At 35.3% G+C, this 19,103-nt stretch overlaps 1 protein-coding gene across 8 annotated transcripts in view; it reads left to right on the top strand.

The window, feature by feature from the left end:
- Positions 1 to 19,103, top strand: part of ASH1L (ASH1 like histone lysine methyltransferase) — a 208,151-nt gene that overhangs the window by 26,245 nt on the left and 162,803 nt on the right. Inside the window, exon 1 of one of the 8 annotated variants that reach the window (XM_076000204.1) lies at positions 12,580 to 15,739. The exons of the other annotated variants lie outside the window; for them this stretch is intronic. The gene's annotated coding sequence lies outside the window, so the exon portion shown is untranslated. Of the gene's footprint in view, positions 1 to 12,579; positions 15,740 to 19,103 lie in introns of those variants that run through there. 8 annotated transcript variants of the gene reach the window in all.

The raw sequence follows: 19,103 nt of genomic DNA, 5'->3' as shown, positions 1-19,103 counted from the left end.
AAGCAGGAAAAATGGGTACTGTAGTAGTTTTGAAAAAATTAACTGGATAAATCTTAGGTAAATTGGTTAACCTATCCTAAGCCTTATTTTCCTTATTTCTGAAATGAAGATAATATCTGTTCCAGTTGATCTCAGTTATTTTCATAAGATTGAGAAAGATATTTATCTAGACCTTTTTACGTAAAATATTATTAGAGTTCATTTTACACAACTAACTTGTAAAGGGCTCTAGGATGATTGTCTTTAGTAATATTTCTAGAGCATTATTTTAAATAGTCATTGATAAGGTCTTGTACTCAAAAGATGTCACTTCCAGTACTTAACACTCAATATATAGTTTATGTACTACATATCCTGTTTGTAGTAGAATGCAGCCTGTGGTTTCTGAAGGATGGTATCTGTGTAATTATAAAACTGCTAGTGGATGGGTAGATATTTATTTTTCTAACCATTACTTGAACATAGGATTTTTTTAAAAAGTGTGTACAAATTTATAGGGTTCATATGCAGTTTTGTTACATATTACATACATAGATTACACAGCAGTTAATTCATCCAGGTCATCCAAATAACATACATTGTAACCATTAAGTAATTTTTCATCATCTACTCTCTTCCCACCCTCTCAGCCTTTGGAGTCTCAGTTGTCTGTCATATCATTCCCCTCTCTATGTTCATGTGTAACATTTTTTTAGTACCCATTTATGGAGTGGGAACATGTGATATTTGATTTTCTGTGCCTGGCTTGTTTCACTTAAGATAATGACCTCTAATTCCATCCATGTTGCTGCAAAAGACATGATTTCATTTTTTTTTTATGGCTAAATAGTATTTCTTTGTGTATATATACCACATTTTCTTTATCCATTCATCTGTTGGTGGACACTTAGGTTGATTCCATATCTTTGCTATTGTGAATAGTGCTGTGATACACCTATGAGTACAGGTGTCTTTTGATACATTGATTTCTTTTTCTTTGGGTCTCAGTGGGACTGCTGGATCAAATGGCAGTTTCACTTTTAGTTGTTTGAAAAATCTCCATGCTGTTTTCCTTAGAGGTGGTACTAATTTACACTATTACCAACAGTGTATGAGAGTTCCCTTTTCTCCACGTCTTTGCCAGTGTCTGTTATTTTTTGTCTTTTTTATAATAACCATTCTGACTGCAGTAAGATGATATCTCATGTTGATTTTAATTGGCATTTCTCTGATGATTAGTTAGGATGTTGAACATATTACTATTGTCTGAATTAGTTCTTCAAAAATAATGGAAAGAGTATGGGCAATGGACTCAGAGCCAAATTCAAAATGGCTTAATAAAATCCAAGTCCAAATTGGCTTAATAACTGTGCATAGGCAAATAAGTTTTTTTTTTTTTTTTTTTTGAGACAGAGTCTCACTTTGTTACCCAGGCTAGAGTGAGTGCCATGGCGTCAGCCTAGCTCACAGCAACCTCAAACTCCTGGGCTCAAGCGATTCTGCTGCCTCAGCCTCCCGAGTAGCTGGGACTACAGGCATGCACCACCATGCCCGGCTAATTTTTTCTATATATATTCGTTGGCCAATTAATTTCTTTCTGTTTATAGTAGAGACGGGGTCTCGCTCTTGCTCAGGCTGGTTTCGAACTCCTGACCTTGAGCAATCCGCCCGCCTCGGCCTCCCAGAGAGCTGGGATTACAGGCGTGAGCCACCGCGCCCGGCCTGGCAAATAAGTTTTTTACTAGACCTTGGTTTTCTTATTTATTAAGTGGGACTATTAATATCTATCTTAAATGATTTTGAGAATTAATTTCATATATAGTATCTTGCATGTGATAAGTTCTTGTGCATGTTCTTTTTTCCTTATTACAGCCTAAGGTAGAGTACAACCTGGGATCTCTAGAAGGATTTGGAAGACTTTGGTTGCCCTCAGAATATGATAGTATGTGCAGAATTTTGCTTTTGTTTGGATGCATTTTTATATAGGTCTCACCAGCTTTTCAATAGAGTTCATGATTCCAAAAAGATTATTAAACATTGCTGGCTCCTAGCACTCTGGGAGGCCGAGGTGGGCGGATTGCTCAAGGTCAGGAGTTCAAAACCTGCCTGAGCAAGAGCAAGAGAGACATTAGCTTGTCTCTAATATTAGAGACATTAGCCTGTCTCTACTATAAATAGAAAGAAATTAATTGGCCAACTAATACATATAGAAAAAATTAGCCGGGCATGGTGGCGCATGCCTGTAGTCCCAGCTACTTGGGAGGCTGAGGCAGTAGGATCGCTTGAGCCCAGGAGTTTGAGGTTGCTGTGAGCTAAGCTGACGCCATGACACTCATTCTAGCCTGGGCAACAAAGTGAGACTGTCTCAAAAAAAAAAAAAAAAAAAAAAATCATTGGCTAAGGAGAGAAAGATGGACTATTATGACGTGTGGTACTCAAAGAAAGCTTGGGAGGTTTTGTTCTATGTATTTGTTTCATTTCATTTTTTAATATAATTTTATTTTATATTTTAGAGACAGGGTCTCGCTCTGTTGCCCAGTGTCATCATAGCTCACTGCAACCTGAAACTCTTGGGCTTAAGTGATCTTCCCATCTCAGCCTCCAGAATAGCTGAAACTACAGGCACACACACCACCATGCCCAGTGAGACAGGGTCTCACTAAGTTGCCCAGGCTGGCCTCATACTGCTGGCCTCAAATAATCCTCCTACCTCGGCGTCCCAAAGTGCTGGGATTACAGGTGTGAGCCACTGCAGCTGGCCTTGTTTTATTTATTTTAGAACAAGACTTTATCAAACAAAACCAAAACATTCCCCCTACCCTGATACTTTAAAAGTAGTTGGTCTTTTGTTAGTGCTGCTTACAACAAATCTGAGGCCATAAATTTCTAGTAAAAACATAGAAATGTAGGCCACATAGTTTACCTTTAAATAGAATTTTTCTTTCAGCAATATTTAGAGGTCAAAAATAAGGCCCTGTGAAAAACATATAAATTATTTGCTGTTGTGGTAAGAACTGAATGATTATGTTAACAGTTTATGCAATTTTTTAAAGGAAAACTCAGGTTCCGTTCCATATGTGACATTTTCACTTTCTTGGATTATGTGACATATTTCTAAATTTAGTAGTTAAGTCATGGACTTTGTTATTTGGAGTGATTTAGATATGTCATTTATTTTTTAAACATTTCAGTCCACAGTTTAGGAAGGGGCTCATTAATAGCTAAAGTTTAAAGTTGAGTTCATTTCTTAGACAAAATATTAGAGGGTAACTGCTCTAATGCAATTCTTATTGTCTTTAACTTTAAGTTATATTAGTTACAGATTTTAAGGGTCCTAATTTTGGTTTGTTTAAATTACCTTTATTTTGCCTTAAATTACTTGTATTACATTTTGACAAAAACAAAAATTTCATAACACACAGTGTTGGCAAGAATGTGGGAGTAATAAGCACTCATATGATGTTGGTGGAGAGCAAACTGGTACTTTCTGGGAGTGGTTTGCTTGTATGTCAGTTAAAAATGGGGTATTTCCTTGATCCCACAGTGTCACTTCTAAGAAAAGTATAGATTCCTGCTGCCTGCTTTTTAATTCTGACTCAGTATGTGAGATATTTTTTTAAAAACATCTTTATTGAGATATACTTCACATATAGTTTACCTATTTAAATTTAATGAATTTTGGAATATTATATTATTAAATTTTAAAAATGGATATAAAATATAGAAGATAGAATTTGCCCTTTAAACCATTTTTAAGTGTACAGTTCATTGGCATTAATTACATTTACAGTGTTATACAACTATTACCACTATCTATTTCCAAACCTTCCCCCCCTCCCCGCATATTATGAGGGTACAAATTTTAAGATTTCAATAAATGCCCTTTTCCCCTCTTCCCCCACAAGTCTGAGTTTCCAGCATGACCATCCCCTAGATGGTGCACATCTCACTTATTATGTATGTATATAACCGCCCCCCTCCCACCTGCCCAGTACCCTATTACTGTAGTACCTATGTGTCCACTTAGGTGCTGCTCAGTTAATACCAGCCAAACATTTTTTATTACCCCAGACAAAAACTCTGTAACTATTAAGCAATAATTCCCATTCATTCCCCTTACCTCTAGTGACTGATAATGTCTAATGTACTTTCTTTTTTTTTTTTTTTTTTTTTTTGAGACAGAGTCTCACTTTGTTGCCCAGGCTAGAATGAGTGCCATGGCGTCAGGTTGGCTCACAGCAGCCTCAAACTCTTGGGCTCAAGCAATCCTCCTGCCTCAGGCTTCCGAGTAGCTGGGACTACAGGCATGTACCACCACGCCCAGCTAATTTTTTCTATATATATTAGTTGGCCAATTAATTTCTTTCTATTTTACAGTAGAAACGGGGTCTTGCTCTTGCTCAGGCTGGTTTTGAACTCCTGACCTTGAGCAATCCACCCGCCTCTGTCTCCCAGAGTGCTATGATTACAGGCGTGAGCCACTGCGCCCGGCCTAATGTACTTTCAAGTGTCTTTGAACTTGCCTATTCTAGCTGCTTCATATAAGTGTAATCATGTAATATTTATCCTTTTGTGTCTGGCTTATGTCATTTACTAAAATATCCTCAATATTCAACCATGTTGTAGCTTGTACCAGAATTTTGTTCCTCTTTATGGATGAATAATATCCATTGTATGGATATACTTTTTTTTTCTGTTATCTTTTCATCTGTTGATGGAGTCTTGGTTTGCTTCCACCTTTTGGCTGTTGTGAATAATGCTGCAATGAACGTTGACTTAGAATTATCTATTGAAGTCCCTGCTTTCATTTCTTTGGATGTGTACTTGTGAGTGGACTTGCTGGATCATAAGGTAATTCTATGTTTAGCTTTTTGAGGAACCACCACACTGTTTTTCATAGCGGCTGCACTATTTCATATCCTACTGGCAGTGCATGAGGATTCCAATTTCTTCATACCCTCATGAGAGTGTTTCTTTCTTTCTTTTAATAGCTATCCTCAAGGGTGTAAGGTTGTTACTCACTATAGTTTTCATTTGCATTTTCCTAATGATTAATGATGTTGAACATCTTTTCATGTGCTTATTAGCCATTTGCGTATATCTTCTTTGGAGAAATGTCTATTCAAATCTCTTGACCATTTTTGAGTTGTGTTTTTGTTGTTGTTGAGTTTTCCAAGTTCTATTAAGACTTGTGAATATTTTCTCTCATTCTGTGAGTAGTCTTTTTATTCTCTTAGTGTACAAAAAAAAGCCTTTATAATAATTTTGATAAAAACTGGACAAAGTTTATTTTTTCTTTTATTGCCTGTACTTGTAGTGTCATATTCTAGAAATTATTGCCAAATCCAGTGTTGTGACATTCTTCCCCCTGTGTTTTCTCCTGTGACTTTTATGGTTTTAGCTCTTATTTTTAGGCCTTTCATCCATTTCGAGTTTAGTTTTGTACGTGGTGTAAGGTAAGGGTCCAGCTTCATTCTTTTGCATGTGGATATTCAGTTTTCTCAGCACCATTTATTGAAGAGAGTATCTTTTCCTCATTTAATGGTTTTGGCACCTTTGTAAGAAAAATTATTGCCCATATATGTGAGGGTTTATTTCTGTACTCTCTATTCCATTCCATTGGTCTATATGTCTGTCTTTTTACTAGTAGCATACTGTTTTAATTACTGTAGCTTTGTGGTAAGTTTTGAAATCAGGAAGTGTGAGTAAGTCATCCAACTTTGTTCTTTTCCAAGATTATTTTGGCTATTTAGGGGTTCCTTGAGATTCCATATGGATTTTAGGATGAGATTTTCTATTTTTTATTTCTGCAAAAGATATTCTTGGGGTTTTGACAGAGTTTGCTTTGAATTTGCAGATAACTTTGGTTAGTATTGTCATCTTAATAGTAAGTCTTGGAATCCATGAATGTGGAATATTTTGACATTTATTTAGGTCTTCTTTCATTTCTTTCCGCACTGTTTTCTAAAGATTTTACTGTATAAACCTTATACATCCTTACATTTATCTGTATATATTTTATCTTTTGTTGCTGTTGCAAATAGAATTGTCTTTAATTTTCTTTTTCAGATTGCTCATTGTAAGTATGTAGAAATACAATTGATTTTTGCATGTTGATTTTGTGCCCTGCAACTTTGCTGAATTCATTTGTTAGCTTGAACAATTTGTTGATGCTTTAGGGTTTTCGAAATATAAAATCATGCCAAAAGAAATAATGGAGTATTTTAATAAACACCTCAGGTGATTCTTATGGTCTGGCAAGTTTGGGAATCACTGCTTTTACTTACTGTGAAATTAGAGTGGGTCATTTTCTGATCAGTGATTTAGCTACTGAAAATTGGCTTTTTTATAGATTGAAATATTATATATAATTTTATTCATATTTTTGTTTATTTATTTATTTATATATTTTTTGAGACAGAGTCTCACTTTGTTGCCCAGGCTAGAGTGAGTGCCATGGCGTCAGCCTACCTCACAGCAACCTCAAACTCCTGGGCTCAAGCAATCCTTCTGCCTCAGCCTCCCGAGTAGCTGGGACTACAGGCATGCACTACCATACCTGGCTAATTTTTTCTGTATATATTAGTTGGTCAATTAATTTCTATTTATAGTAGAGACAGGGTCTTGCTCTTGCTCAGGCTGGTTTAGAACTCCTGACCTCAAGCAATCCGCCCGCCTCAGCCTCCCAGAGTGCTAGGATTACAGGCGTGAGCCACCATGCCCGGCCTATTCATATTTTTTAAATTATAAACTTCCCAATGGCTATCATTGAATAGATTACATACAGTGTTTTGAATGCAGTCACGCAATCTCTTTAGTTTTTCTCACTGGTAGAACTTCATAAGTAAACTTAAAGTAATAGACCTTGGGTATATGATAGCAGGAAGACAGTGGAGAGCTAATGGAATAAAAATATGGGAAAACAGAACGGTAGAAGGCAGCAAAGAGAGATCAGAGAATGATGATAAAGTGCCATTAGCTACCTCAAAGGATAAGGTTTATTGTCCTTGATTTATGCTAGTATAATATTTAGGATAATATCTTACTCAATTTCCTACATGGTCCCTTAGTTATTTGAAAAAATTCTTATAATTTTAAAGCACCTAATTGATCCATAGAGATGGCTCACACTGCAAAATGTCATTCTTTTTATTTATTTATATGTGTATATATGATAGGATATATATATGTAACTTAAAATTTGTCATTTTAACCATTATATATATAAATATAAATTGTGGTAGGATAGAAATAACTTAAAATTTGTTATTTTAACCATTCTTAAGTGTGTAGTTTTGTGGTATTAAGTACATTCCTATTATATAATTGTTGCTACTCTTCAGCTCCAAATCTTTCTCATCTTTCCAAGCTGAAACTCTGTACCTATTAAAATGCTAATTCCTCATTCCCCCTTCTTGCAGACATTCATTCTGTCCCTATAAATTTGAATACTGCACTTTTCTCAGATAGGTAGAATCATACAGTATTTGTCCTTTTGTAAATGATTTATTTACTTAGGTTCATCCATTTTTTTTTATTTTTTATTTTTATTTTGGCATATTATGGGGGTACAGATTTTAAGGTTAGGTTCATCCATTTTATAGCACATGTCAGAATTGCCTTTGTTTTTAAGGCTGAGTAATAGTCCACCACATGTATATAATACATTTTGTTTATCCATTGATCCATAGATGGACACTTGGGTTGCTTACAGTTTTTGGCTATTGTGAGTAATGCTGCTATGAACGTGGATATACAAATAACATGTTTGAGTCTCTGCTTTCACTTCTTTTGGGTATATACCTAGAAGTGGAATTTTTGGATCATGTTGTAATTCTATGTTTAATTTTTCAAGGAATCACCATACTATCTTCTGTAGGGGTTGTACCGTTTTACATTCCCATCTGGAATGAGCAAAGGTTCTAATTTCTCTGCATCCTCACCAAGTTATTCTCTGTTTTTAAAAAATTAAAGCCATCCCAGCTGGGCGTGGTTGCTCACGCCTGTAATCCTAGCACTCTGGGAGGCCGAGGTGGGAAGATTGCTCAAGGTCAGGAGTTCAAGACCAGCCTGAGCAAGAGTGAGACCCCATCTCTACTAAAAAAAAACACAAAAAACAAAAAGAAATTAGCTTGCCGGGGAGGTGGCTCACGCCTATAATCCTAGCACTCTTGGGAGGCCAAGGCAGGTGGGTGGATCGTTTGAGCTCAGGAGTTCGAAACCTCCTGAGCAAGAGCAAGACCCCGGCTCTACTGTAAATAGAAAGAAATTAATATCAAGCTGATGCACTACGTAATAAAAAAATAAATAAATTAGCTGAACAACAAAAAATATATAGAAAAAAATTAGCCCAGTATGATGGCGCATACCTGTAGTCTCAGCTACTCAGGAAGCTGAGGCAGAAAGATAGCTTAAGCCCAGGAGTTTGAGGTTACTGTGAGCTAGACTGACACCATGGCACTGTAGCCTGGACAACAGAGTGAGACTCTGTCTCCAAAAAAAAAATTAGATGTGGTGGTGTGAACCTGTCTACTGTCCTAGCTACTGGGGAGATTGAGGCAGGAGGATCACTTGAGCCCAGGAGTTCGAGGCTGCAGTGAGCTATGATCATACCACTGCAGTCTACCCTGGACAAGATGAAACCCTGTCTCAAAAATAAAAAAGACCTTGTTAGGGATTAAGCATATGGATATTTGATAATCATCAGACTTGACTTACTATATTGATTAGGTAATATACCCCTATGATTCAAGATTTAAAAAGAAAATGAAACATTGTTACCATCATTACTCCTTCCCCCATCTGAGCAAATCCATTTTAGAATCCCCTTTTAGGCAGTTAATTTGATAACAGCCTGCCAACCATGATATCTGACAAGCAGAACAACCATTTCTCAACCAAAGTAAGAAAACTGTACTGTGTATTGAATGTTTCTTCAGATTGCTTAGAAAAATCATACCACCTTAAGAACAAATTATTTGGAACCAAAGTTGATACAAAGAAATTTCCAGAAAACTTACTCTAATATCAGTGTCTTTGATATCATCCAGAGACATATTATGCATGTGCAAGTAAATATATGTCCCCTTTTACAAGTTCTTCCCCCATTTTAAAATATAAATTGTAACAAACTGTACACACTGTTCTGCATCTTTCTTTTTTCTACTTAATGTATTCTGGAGATTTTTCCATCCCAGGTCTGTGAGAGCCGCTTTAGCCCTTTGAAATATGGGTTATAAAATATTTTCTTTTCCAGTTTGTTGTCTTTAAAGTTTCTTTATGTTATTTTGCCATGCAGAAGCGTTTGTTTTTTTTACCTAATTTTTACCTAATTTATGAATCTTTCCTTTTAAGGCTTCTGAATTTTTATATATCATTAGAAAGGCCTTGTCCACTCCAAGTTTATAAAAGATCTCCTCATGTTTTTTTGTAGTTCTTTTAGAATCAATCTCTCTCTCTCTCTCTCTCATTCACTCACTCTCACTCTCAGCCTAGAACTTCTGGGCTCAAGTGATCCTTCTGCCTCAGCCTCTCTCCTCCAGTAGCTGCGATTATAGGCACCCACCACTGTGCCCGGCATGTTTCATTTTTGACATATACATCTTTGATTCATTTGGAGTTTATTATGGTTTATGAGTTATGGATCCAACTCTGTCTCTTTCCAAATAACTGTACAGTTTCCCCAACACTGTTAGTAAGAAGTCCATCTTTACCCTTCTGATTTGGGAAACTACACTGAATTTCCTTATGTACTTCAGTCTGATCTCATTTTCCATTTTGTGTCACTCATGTTTCTATTTATTTGTCAGCATGATACAGTCTTAATTATTTGTTTTAAAGTAGAACTAATCCTTCCTCATAACTCATTCTTATTAATTTATAAACTTAATGCAATTTCAGTGAAAACAATTTTTTTCTAGAACTTGTTCAACTGATTATAAGGTTTGTATATAGTTTTTTTGTTTTTTTTTTAAATCTGTGGTTGCACTTGGAGTCTAATTTGATGATGACTTCTTGAGAGGCTTTGACTTTGCTTTGCCAAGAGTTAGAGTATGTTACTAACATCTTTTAGGGGTCTCAGTTTTGCCTCTAGGCCATGGTTTGGTGCATTTACCCTCTGGACTATCATGCCTATTTAGATCAACCCCTTTTGTTTTCTTTTGGTCTCCTTGGAGATTTTTCTTATGAGGCCAGCAGTACAATAAACATTATATTTTATGCTGGTTTGAGTTATTTTGTTGTGATAGAAGACTTGTCACAGTATTTAGCCTGCTATATTACTAGAAGTGAGAATCCCCTGATTGTTTTATTAGCAATATGTTCACTGTTAATTTTATAACAGGTTTTCCTGTCTTCTTTTTGCCTTCTAAAGTGAAAGAAAAACTTTCTTATAAATTTTCTCTAAAAATTTGTGTTGGCTTTCTTGCAACTTTATGTGGTGTCTGTGCCATTTCATAAATTGTCAGATTGGTACATTCTAACATAGCAGTATTTTAGAAAGTGAAAGTAGAAATGGAAGTCATAATATTTACTTATATTTATCACACACTAACTTAAAAGGAGACGAAGTAATGTACAGTCCTTTCCAGTTTTTAAAGTAAATTCCAGTTTTGGAATTGGGCAGCATAGTCCATCTATAAATGAGTGTGTACTTAGTATACACTCTTAGTATATACTAAGCCAAAAAATATGCTTTTGTGACAAAGGAAAAAAAAAAAGCCAAAACATCTGTTTCCTATAGCAGGTGATTAAAAACTGAAACTTGTGTGAACAGAAAAGGATGGGGCGGGGGATATTTCACTACCACTGTGTAGTGATTGCAAATTAGATCAAAATAGCATTGAAATTTGGTGCTACGTTAACTAACATTTTGTCACTGGATAGTTTATTTGATGTTACTTTAGTCTTTATGAATGAATTTAATGAACCCAATGAATTATAAATGAAATTTATAGCCATAATTATACGTACCCTTCCAAAAGATAGTTTTCTGTTTAGAAAAGAAAGATCTGTGCCAACTCATTAGATTATTTAAGAAATAGTTTATTAAAGAAGTAAGTTCGAATTTTAGTGATTTTTATACAGAATCACTATTATTATTTTTAAGACTAGTCAGGTGCAGTAGTGAGAAGGGGGGAAAGTGGTAGAACAAGGATTCTGTAACTGACTGAACAATCAAGTGAGATAACTCACTACCATCGGACCAACCATGTAGAGTATTATTAGAGCCCACATTAAAATTATTTAAGGCTTGTTGGCCTGAAATTTTATTAAACTATTGAACTGGTAGATTAATATAGATTCTTAAATAATTCGATAATAATGGAAATAATGAAATAATAATAATGAAAATAATCTTGCTCAATGTAGATGGTTTGCCTAGTAATTTTAAATTGCTGCAAATTCCAATGGTTTGAAATGGAATTGTTGGGAAAATATTGGTTTGATATTACCTAGGTTTTCACTTTCCTTTTTTGATGTTTCTGCTAGATAGCAATAGTGTATTAGATTTTCTAGATAAAGTAGTCCCTTTAAATTGTGCCCTGTGTTAGGTTAGCCCAGTTTTAGATAAAATGTATATGTATTATTGATAAAATTCAAATGCCATAAAAGTTATCCTTTTAAAATGTAAAATTCAGGTTTTTTAGTATATTCAGTGTATTAAGTATATACAGAGTTGTACAACCATCACAAATTTTAAACATTTTCATCAACTTAAATTTGTATTTTTATTGTGTTTTTTACACCTAAGATAACTATTCAGAAGGGCTAATATTTGCTTTGTGCTTACACAAAAGAGGGTCAAGTTTTATATCACTTAATTTTGGATATAATGTCTGGTGTAGACTCACAGCATTCTTCGATTAATTCATTTTCCCATGTGCCGTAAACAAGTAATTATGCTGTAATGTCATAACTGCCATAATAGAAATATGGAGTGTTCATGTGAATCACAGAATCACTGAGAGAAGGTCATGAGAATATGCAAAAAGGAGCTTATATATAAAATTAGGTGTTGAAAAGTTGGGTACGGTGCCTCCTGCCTGTAATCCTGGCAGCTCGGAGAAGGGAGGATTACTTGAGGCCAAGAGTTTGAGACCAACCTGGGCAATATTGCAAGACCCCATCTCCACAAAAAAATAACAAAAAAAATTAGCCAGGCATGCCTGTAAGCCCAGCTACTTGAGAGGCTGATGCAGGAGGATTGCTTAAGCCCTAGAGTTTGAGATTGCAGATGATCACACCACTGCACTCCAGCCTGTGCAACAGAACAAGACCTTGTCTCGAAATAATAATAATCAATAAATAAATAAAAATAAAATTAGATTTTGACAACTTTGTTAAGATTTGGTAGAAAGAGAAGGGTTTTGGGGACAAAATAAATAAAAAAGGACAAATGCACACTTAGGATGTCTCACAGGATTTTGTCAGTTGTACTATAAAACAAGAATTTGACAGCCTTTTAGTGTGAGTACTAAGAAAATGTAAAGTATAGAGGAGAAAAGAATGGAGGAAAAAATCAGCCTGTTGTGTTGCATTAAAAAACTTTGGAAAAGACTGCCTCAGTGTTTTTCTATTCTTCCTTCTTTTTTTTTTTTTTTTTTGAGACAGAGTCTCACTTTATTGCCCAGGCTAGAGTGAGTGCCATGGCATCAGTCTAGCTCACAGCAACCTCAAACTCCTGGCTCAAGCAATCCTCCTGCCTCAGCCTCCCAAGTAGCTGGGACTACAGGCATTCGCCACCATGCCCGGCTAATTTTTTGTATATATATATTAGTTGGCCAATTAATTTCTTTCTATTTATGGTAGAGACGGGGTCTCGCTCTTGCTCAGGCTGGTTTCGAACTCCTGACCTCGAGCAATCCGCCCGCCTCGGCCTCCCAGAGAGCTAGGATTACAGGCGTGAGCCACCGGGCCCGGCCTATTCTTCCTTCTTAACAGATCTTGGGTTGACTCTTCCTTGTCCTGGTTTACAAAGTGGGTTGTTTCATTTTTTAAATCATGTTCTGTGTATATTGTTGCTTTTAGCTTTCTTTTTTATAAAATTATTTTAAAATTATTTTTCATTTTATTTATTTATTTTTCACTTCTAAAGGTGTGATGTAGTGCTTTTAGCTTTATAGAATTTTAAAATAAGAATTACATGACCGTACACATCTTTTTCTAAAGTCTGTGGTCCTCCTTTATGGTAATATTATTTCTCTTAGAAAGAGGAAAAATTAAAAGTTAAAATTGATTTTTTGGAACACTTTTCTATTTGACAAATACCATATCACTTAGAACTGTAATGTTAAATCTTATGGATGATACAATGCCTGACTTTTATTTTATAAATATGTGCACAATTAATAGTGAACTACCTTGGTCTTCATGCAGGAGTGAAGGTGATGCCAGAGCCAGGAACAGTGGCTCACACATGTAATCCTACCCTTTGGGAGGCTGAGACAGGATGATTGCTTGAGGTCAGGAGTTCAAGGCCACCCTGAGTAACATAGCAAGACCCTGTCTCTACAAAAAAATAGACAAAATTATCTGGACATGGTGGCGTGTCCCTTAGTCCCAGCTACTCAGGAGACTAAGGCAGGAGGATTGCATGAGCCCAAGAGTTTGGGGTTGTAGTGAGCTATGATGATGCTAATGCCCTCATCACCAGGCAACAGAGCAAGACCCTGTCTCCAAAAGAAAAACCAAACCAAAACAAACAAACAAAAAAGGAAGCCAAGCAGGAATAACATTGGAGCAGATTTGTAGAGCTTCTTGAGGTCACAAAAGCAGGTGGCATTAGAGATCAGGTTTAAAGATGAGTTGCAGAGGTTTAACTACTAAAAGAGGAATAGAAGTGAGGCATATTGGGGTTCCAGGATATAACTGGCAAAGCTCAGTTTAACCCTTGGGTGTTGCTGGTCTGTTTAAAGATTATCTGTTTGTGTATGTTTTTTAAACCAACCTCTTTAAGAAGTAGCAATTAAAAATTATCTTGCAAGAAGAAAGGGAAACTTGTTTTATGTCTAATATTATCTACCTTCCCCAAACCCCAGATTAAAAAATAGAAAGGCCTGGCGTAGTGGCTCACTCCTGTAATCGTAGCACTCTAGGAGGCTGAGGCAGGCGGATTGTTTGAGTTCAGGAATTCGAGACCAGCCTGAGCAACAACGAGACCCTGTCTCTACTAAAAATAGAAAGAAATTAATTGGCCAAGTAAAAACACATAGAGAAAAAAAAAAATTAGCCAGGAATGGTGGCGCGTCCCTGTAGTCCTAGCTACTTGGGAGGCTGAGGCAGAAGGATTGTTTGAGCCCAGGAGTTTGAGGTTGCTGTGAGCTAGGCTGACACCATGACACTCTAGCCTGGGCAACAGAGTGAGACTCTGTCTCAAAAAAAAGAAAAGAAAAGAAAAAGAACAGGCCATCATCTAAGGCCTACTGAATAATTTTTGCCTTTTTATTACAAATGACTGTCAGTTTACGCCAACAAATGCCTAATGTCAAGAGTTAAGAGAGGTATATATGATTAGTATATATATTTTACCTTCATTTTTGGAAGACATCTCAAGTCAAGTATACAAGCTTGCAATAAAAAATTCTATATTAGGAAGTAAGAGTTTAGGAGGTATACAAAAGCATTTTGACAAAAATGCACAGATGGTAGATATATACACTAGAATATTTTAGCTATTTTTAGCCAAGTTACATTGAATCACTAACATCTGAGAATATATGTGAAAGCAGAAAGATGATCCTTACGTCTTTCTGCAGGATTTGGTAGTAACTTTCACAGGAAAAATAATGAAACAACATGGAACCTGCTTCTGAACCCCACCTTCCCATTTTTTAGCAAAATTGCTGAGTATAACTATCCTGTATTTCCTCATTCATTACTTGATTTTATGGGTAGGGGGCTCCAAAAGACTGCAGAAGAAATCAAAAGTAGATACTGAAAATTACAAGCCAAAGGCAGGGGAGCTTGGTAACTTCTTTTTACGCTGTTTGTTGATTATGATGATTTGGGCAATTATGACAGTTAGGAATTATCAAACAAGTAGAAATTCTCCTAAACATACTTAGTGTCTTTTTTTTTCTTCTGTTTGTCTCAACTTCAAGACTTAAATTACCAGCTGGGTGTGGCAGCTCACACCTAGTAGCACTTTGGGAGGCTGAGGCAGGAAGATTGCTTGAAGCAAAGAGTTTGGAACCAGCCTGAGCAACCTAGCAAGATCCCATCTCTATTTAAAAAATGGAAAAATTAGCTGGGGGTGGTGGAATGCACCTGTAGTCCCAGCTACTTGGGATGCTGAGGCAGGAGGATCACTTGAGCCCAGGAGTTAAAGGTTATGGTGAACTATGATCATGCCACTGCACTCCAGCTTGGGTGACAGAGGGAAACCCTGTCTTTAGAAAAATAAATAAATAAATTACCTAAGATAATAGAGAAACATTAGAAAAGTAAATTTAAGGTTACTAAATTCCTAAATAAAAAGCAAAAAGGATAAAAAGGTTCACTGTGTAATAGAGAAAGGAAGGAGGATGAGAGAGTAGAAAAACTCAGCTAAACATTTTCTCTGCCTTTCGAGCAGTTACTCTATCCTCTTTGCTTTCATTGCATACAGTTCTGTTTTTAACATATAGCACATTGTATCATAATTATTAATGTTTATCTCTTTCTTTTACTAGTGATGGCTCCTTGAGTGTCAGGGTGATCTTTTTAGTTTTTGCATGATCAACACAGAAAATGCTTTAAAAACAGTTCAATAAGACTGAAGGTAAGATCTGTAAACATAAAACAAATACCATCATCACCACCAAAAACAGAATCCTTAAAATGTAGTTTGAGAATATGAAGATTTATTTCCATAGCCCAAAGATGTTGTTTTTAAATATACTGTTATAACTGAACTGCTCAAATATTTTCTCCTCGTTCATTTGCTAAAAATCTGTAGTTAAACTTTTATGTCTACTTAAACAATCTGTACTTTTCCTATTTTGAAGAAATTAGTGTTATTATTAGTAATGCTACTACATGTAGCTATTTCATGGATTTTTTTGTAAAGAACACCTTTGGAGACTGCCCTTATAAAACACATTCATCTTATAAAATGTCAAACAAAAACTTTTAAGTATTTTACGACAACACCAAGTGGTAAACTAAGCTGTCTATAGTATCTCCATTTAAAAACAAGAGAATATGCTCTTGGTTTAAGAAAATATTTTTAGTTGTCAAACACCTTTTGAAAGCATTTAATACATCTTAATGACTATCCCCTAAAAGGGGGTACCAGATGAGCCCAAGTGAAAGAATTTTATCGTTAGTACTATGAGGTGTTGTGTTTCTCATATTACCTGTGCTATGTGGGCAGCCGGCCATCTCTGAGTGCATTTTTCTCTTATGCCAACTACAAAAAGGTCCAGAATGCAAGTCCACATTATCCCACTGCTACCCTTCCACTCCTAATTTCTTGTTGACAAAAGCTATTCAAGCAAGAAGACCTGATTGTATATAGATATCTCTAAGTCCTGCTATGATGGATTCTGTTTTCTTACCTTTATTTTGATTGTTTACTTTGGGAGATGCTTGAACTGGAGTTATTTTGTAGTAGAGAAGAGAACAATTGGCACAAAGCCCAGCTTCTCCATGGCTGCGGCAATTATGCAAATTATCCTGGATTTTTACATTTAGGAAAGCCTTTTTCTTCATTTACATACACAAACAGCTAAAGGGCTTTGATCTGTCCTAAAGCTTTGAATATAAAACAAGGTGCCACTCTTTTCCCAAAATAACTTCTGTTATGGAAGCATACACTCCCTTAAATGGAGGGGAGAAGCAGATCTCTTCTATTGGACTGTGCAGCCTCTGCTATAAATGTGCCAGAAAGATTAAAACTACCGTAATTAGTTTAATCAGGTTCATCCTCAATTCTTGCTTTCATTATGTAGTGGGAACTTCTCTAATCAGTGCTGCATTTGGCTGATTGAACAGTTCACTTTCTCTTATAGTGTAGAATGTAAGGGATATCTGCTTGCATCCGTATTGTGGTTTGTTTTAATGATGTACATAATGAGGTATGGTGAATGTGAATGTTTCTCATTTCTTTGTTGATCTTGCTAATGGAAAAAGTCATTATTGAACCAAATTGTTTGAAGGCATAGCTTCTTTAGTCCCAGAGAATTAAGTCTAAATGTCATCACTTTGACTCACTAATTCTCAAACTGCTTTTTATGGTTGTCTGTCTGTATCTTTGATTTCATTTTAATGATTGTAAATCACTCCAGAGATGCTCATATATAGACTGCTCAATAAATGCACATTATTAATTCTGTGATACAGCTGTATGGAAATGAATGAAGATTTGGGGGGAGACATCAGAATTAAAGTCTCTATAAATTCATTAATAGGGAGACAAGGTTGAATACATGGTGAAAGAGAAGTTCTTTTCCTGTTTAACCTTACTTTATGAGTCAAAATCACTGGGTACATAGTTGTAAATTGTACCTCTTTTCACAACTAGTTAGAGATGGGGAGAAATCCTGAGAGAAAAACTATGGATTAAATTATATATGTGCTATTGCAGTGATTTGTTTTTTTTATGTCAGGAATGAAATAAGGATAAAAAAGAACCTGAACACTTCTTGTCCTCTGCTGCTAATAACTAGGACAAATTCGCACCTTTTGTTTGTTCTTTACTTTAGATTAAATAACAAGTAGAGGCTGGTGCAATGGGTGTAATCTGTAATCCTAGCTACATGAGAGGCAGGAATATCACTTGAGCCTAGGAATTCAAGGTATGATCTCCAGCCTGGGAGACAGTAAGATCCTATCTCTAAAACATATATACATATATACATAATAAATAGCAAGAAGAGCTTTTTGCTGGTGAAAGTTTATATCACATGATAATTTGTATATTATTATTATTGCTGTTATTTTATTATAATATTTTCTCAAGGAAATAAACTTTTAGTAATATGTTTTGGCTTATGCTTGATCACAGTGAGGATAATATGAGGAGAATGAGAATAGAGCTTGGGCTTCAGTTTAGAATACAAAATTCAAGTCTAGCACTGATGGTAGTAATTTAAGAAAAGCCATTATGGTCTGCTTTTGAAAAGGAAATATTTGGTGATTTTTCTATTAAAATGCATGGTTTATGTGTGTATTTTATCAAGCCCTCTAGAGAACTTGTCCCCTCCCCACCAAAATAAAATGCTTGGTTGAATTATCTATATATTTAATTTTATTTAATATTTTTGTTTAGCATTTTCTTTTTATTCCTGTTCTCAGATGCTTTGATTCTCTTTTGATTATATGCCACAATCTGAAGCTTTGTACTTTTCTTGAAAATGTTCTCTGAATATTTCAGAAGCAGACTTAAGATTCTTGCCTTATATTTCTAATTTCTAACATTTTTTTGCAAGTAACTTATGTTTCACACGATCATTTGGTAAAAATTTGTCTGTAAATCTTTTATCTGGAAACATTGCAATGGAGGTGTATATAATTGGCTTGCAAGATGATAAAATTGTGTGTTAATTTTCATCTGCACCCAGGTTTCTTCGCATGCACACTGGTTTCAATATCTGCCCAGTAGTAAAATGATAGGAAGAACTTTGCAGTAAGTGTCATATAAAGATTATATGCACTCCTAAAATATATTATTGTAGTTTCTATTTCAGGGGGTACCAATAAACTACTTTTAATAAGTCTTCGTATATTGATATTGTTATCTACAGAGTATAATATTAAGACTTTCCTTTGTTCAGGTACTTTTTTTTTTTTAACATTTAATAATGGCTAGCCCTTCCTTTAAATTTAAATTTCTTTTTTTTTCCAACCAAGTACAATTGTATTTGTGGGATAAATTTCAATTTTATAAATTTAAATACATGGCAAGTTAATTTAAATATCTAGCATCTTAAGTATGATGAAAAATAACCTACTGAATTTCTATTTATAAACATTAATTCTATAAATGAAATTCTAGGCTATAATTATTCACTAAACATCCAACTTGGGGGGTGTGAACAAAACATCCTATTTTTCTGATTCTCATATCACTCAGAGCCATTACTTTATTCTATTGTCTGTATCAATTGAATGACTATTTTATTTTTCTTTACTGATTTTTCCAT

This window comes from Microcebus murinus, chromosome 2 (assembly GCF_040939455.1).
Source record: "Microcebus murinus isolate Inina chromosome 2, M.murinus_Inina_mat1.0, whole genome shotgun sequence".
NCBI classification, from domain to species: Eukaryota; Metazoa; Chordata; class Mammalia; order Primates; family Cheirogaleidae; genus Microcebus; species Microcebus murinus.
This window is presented reverse-complemented; position numbering and strand designations above follow the sequence as displayed.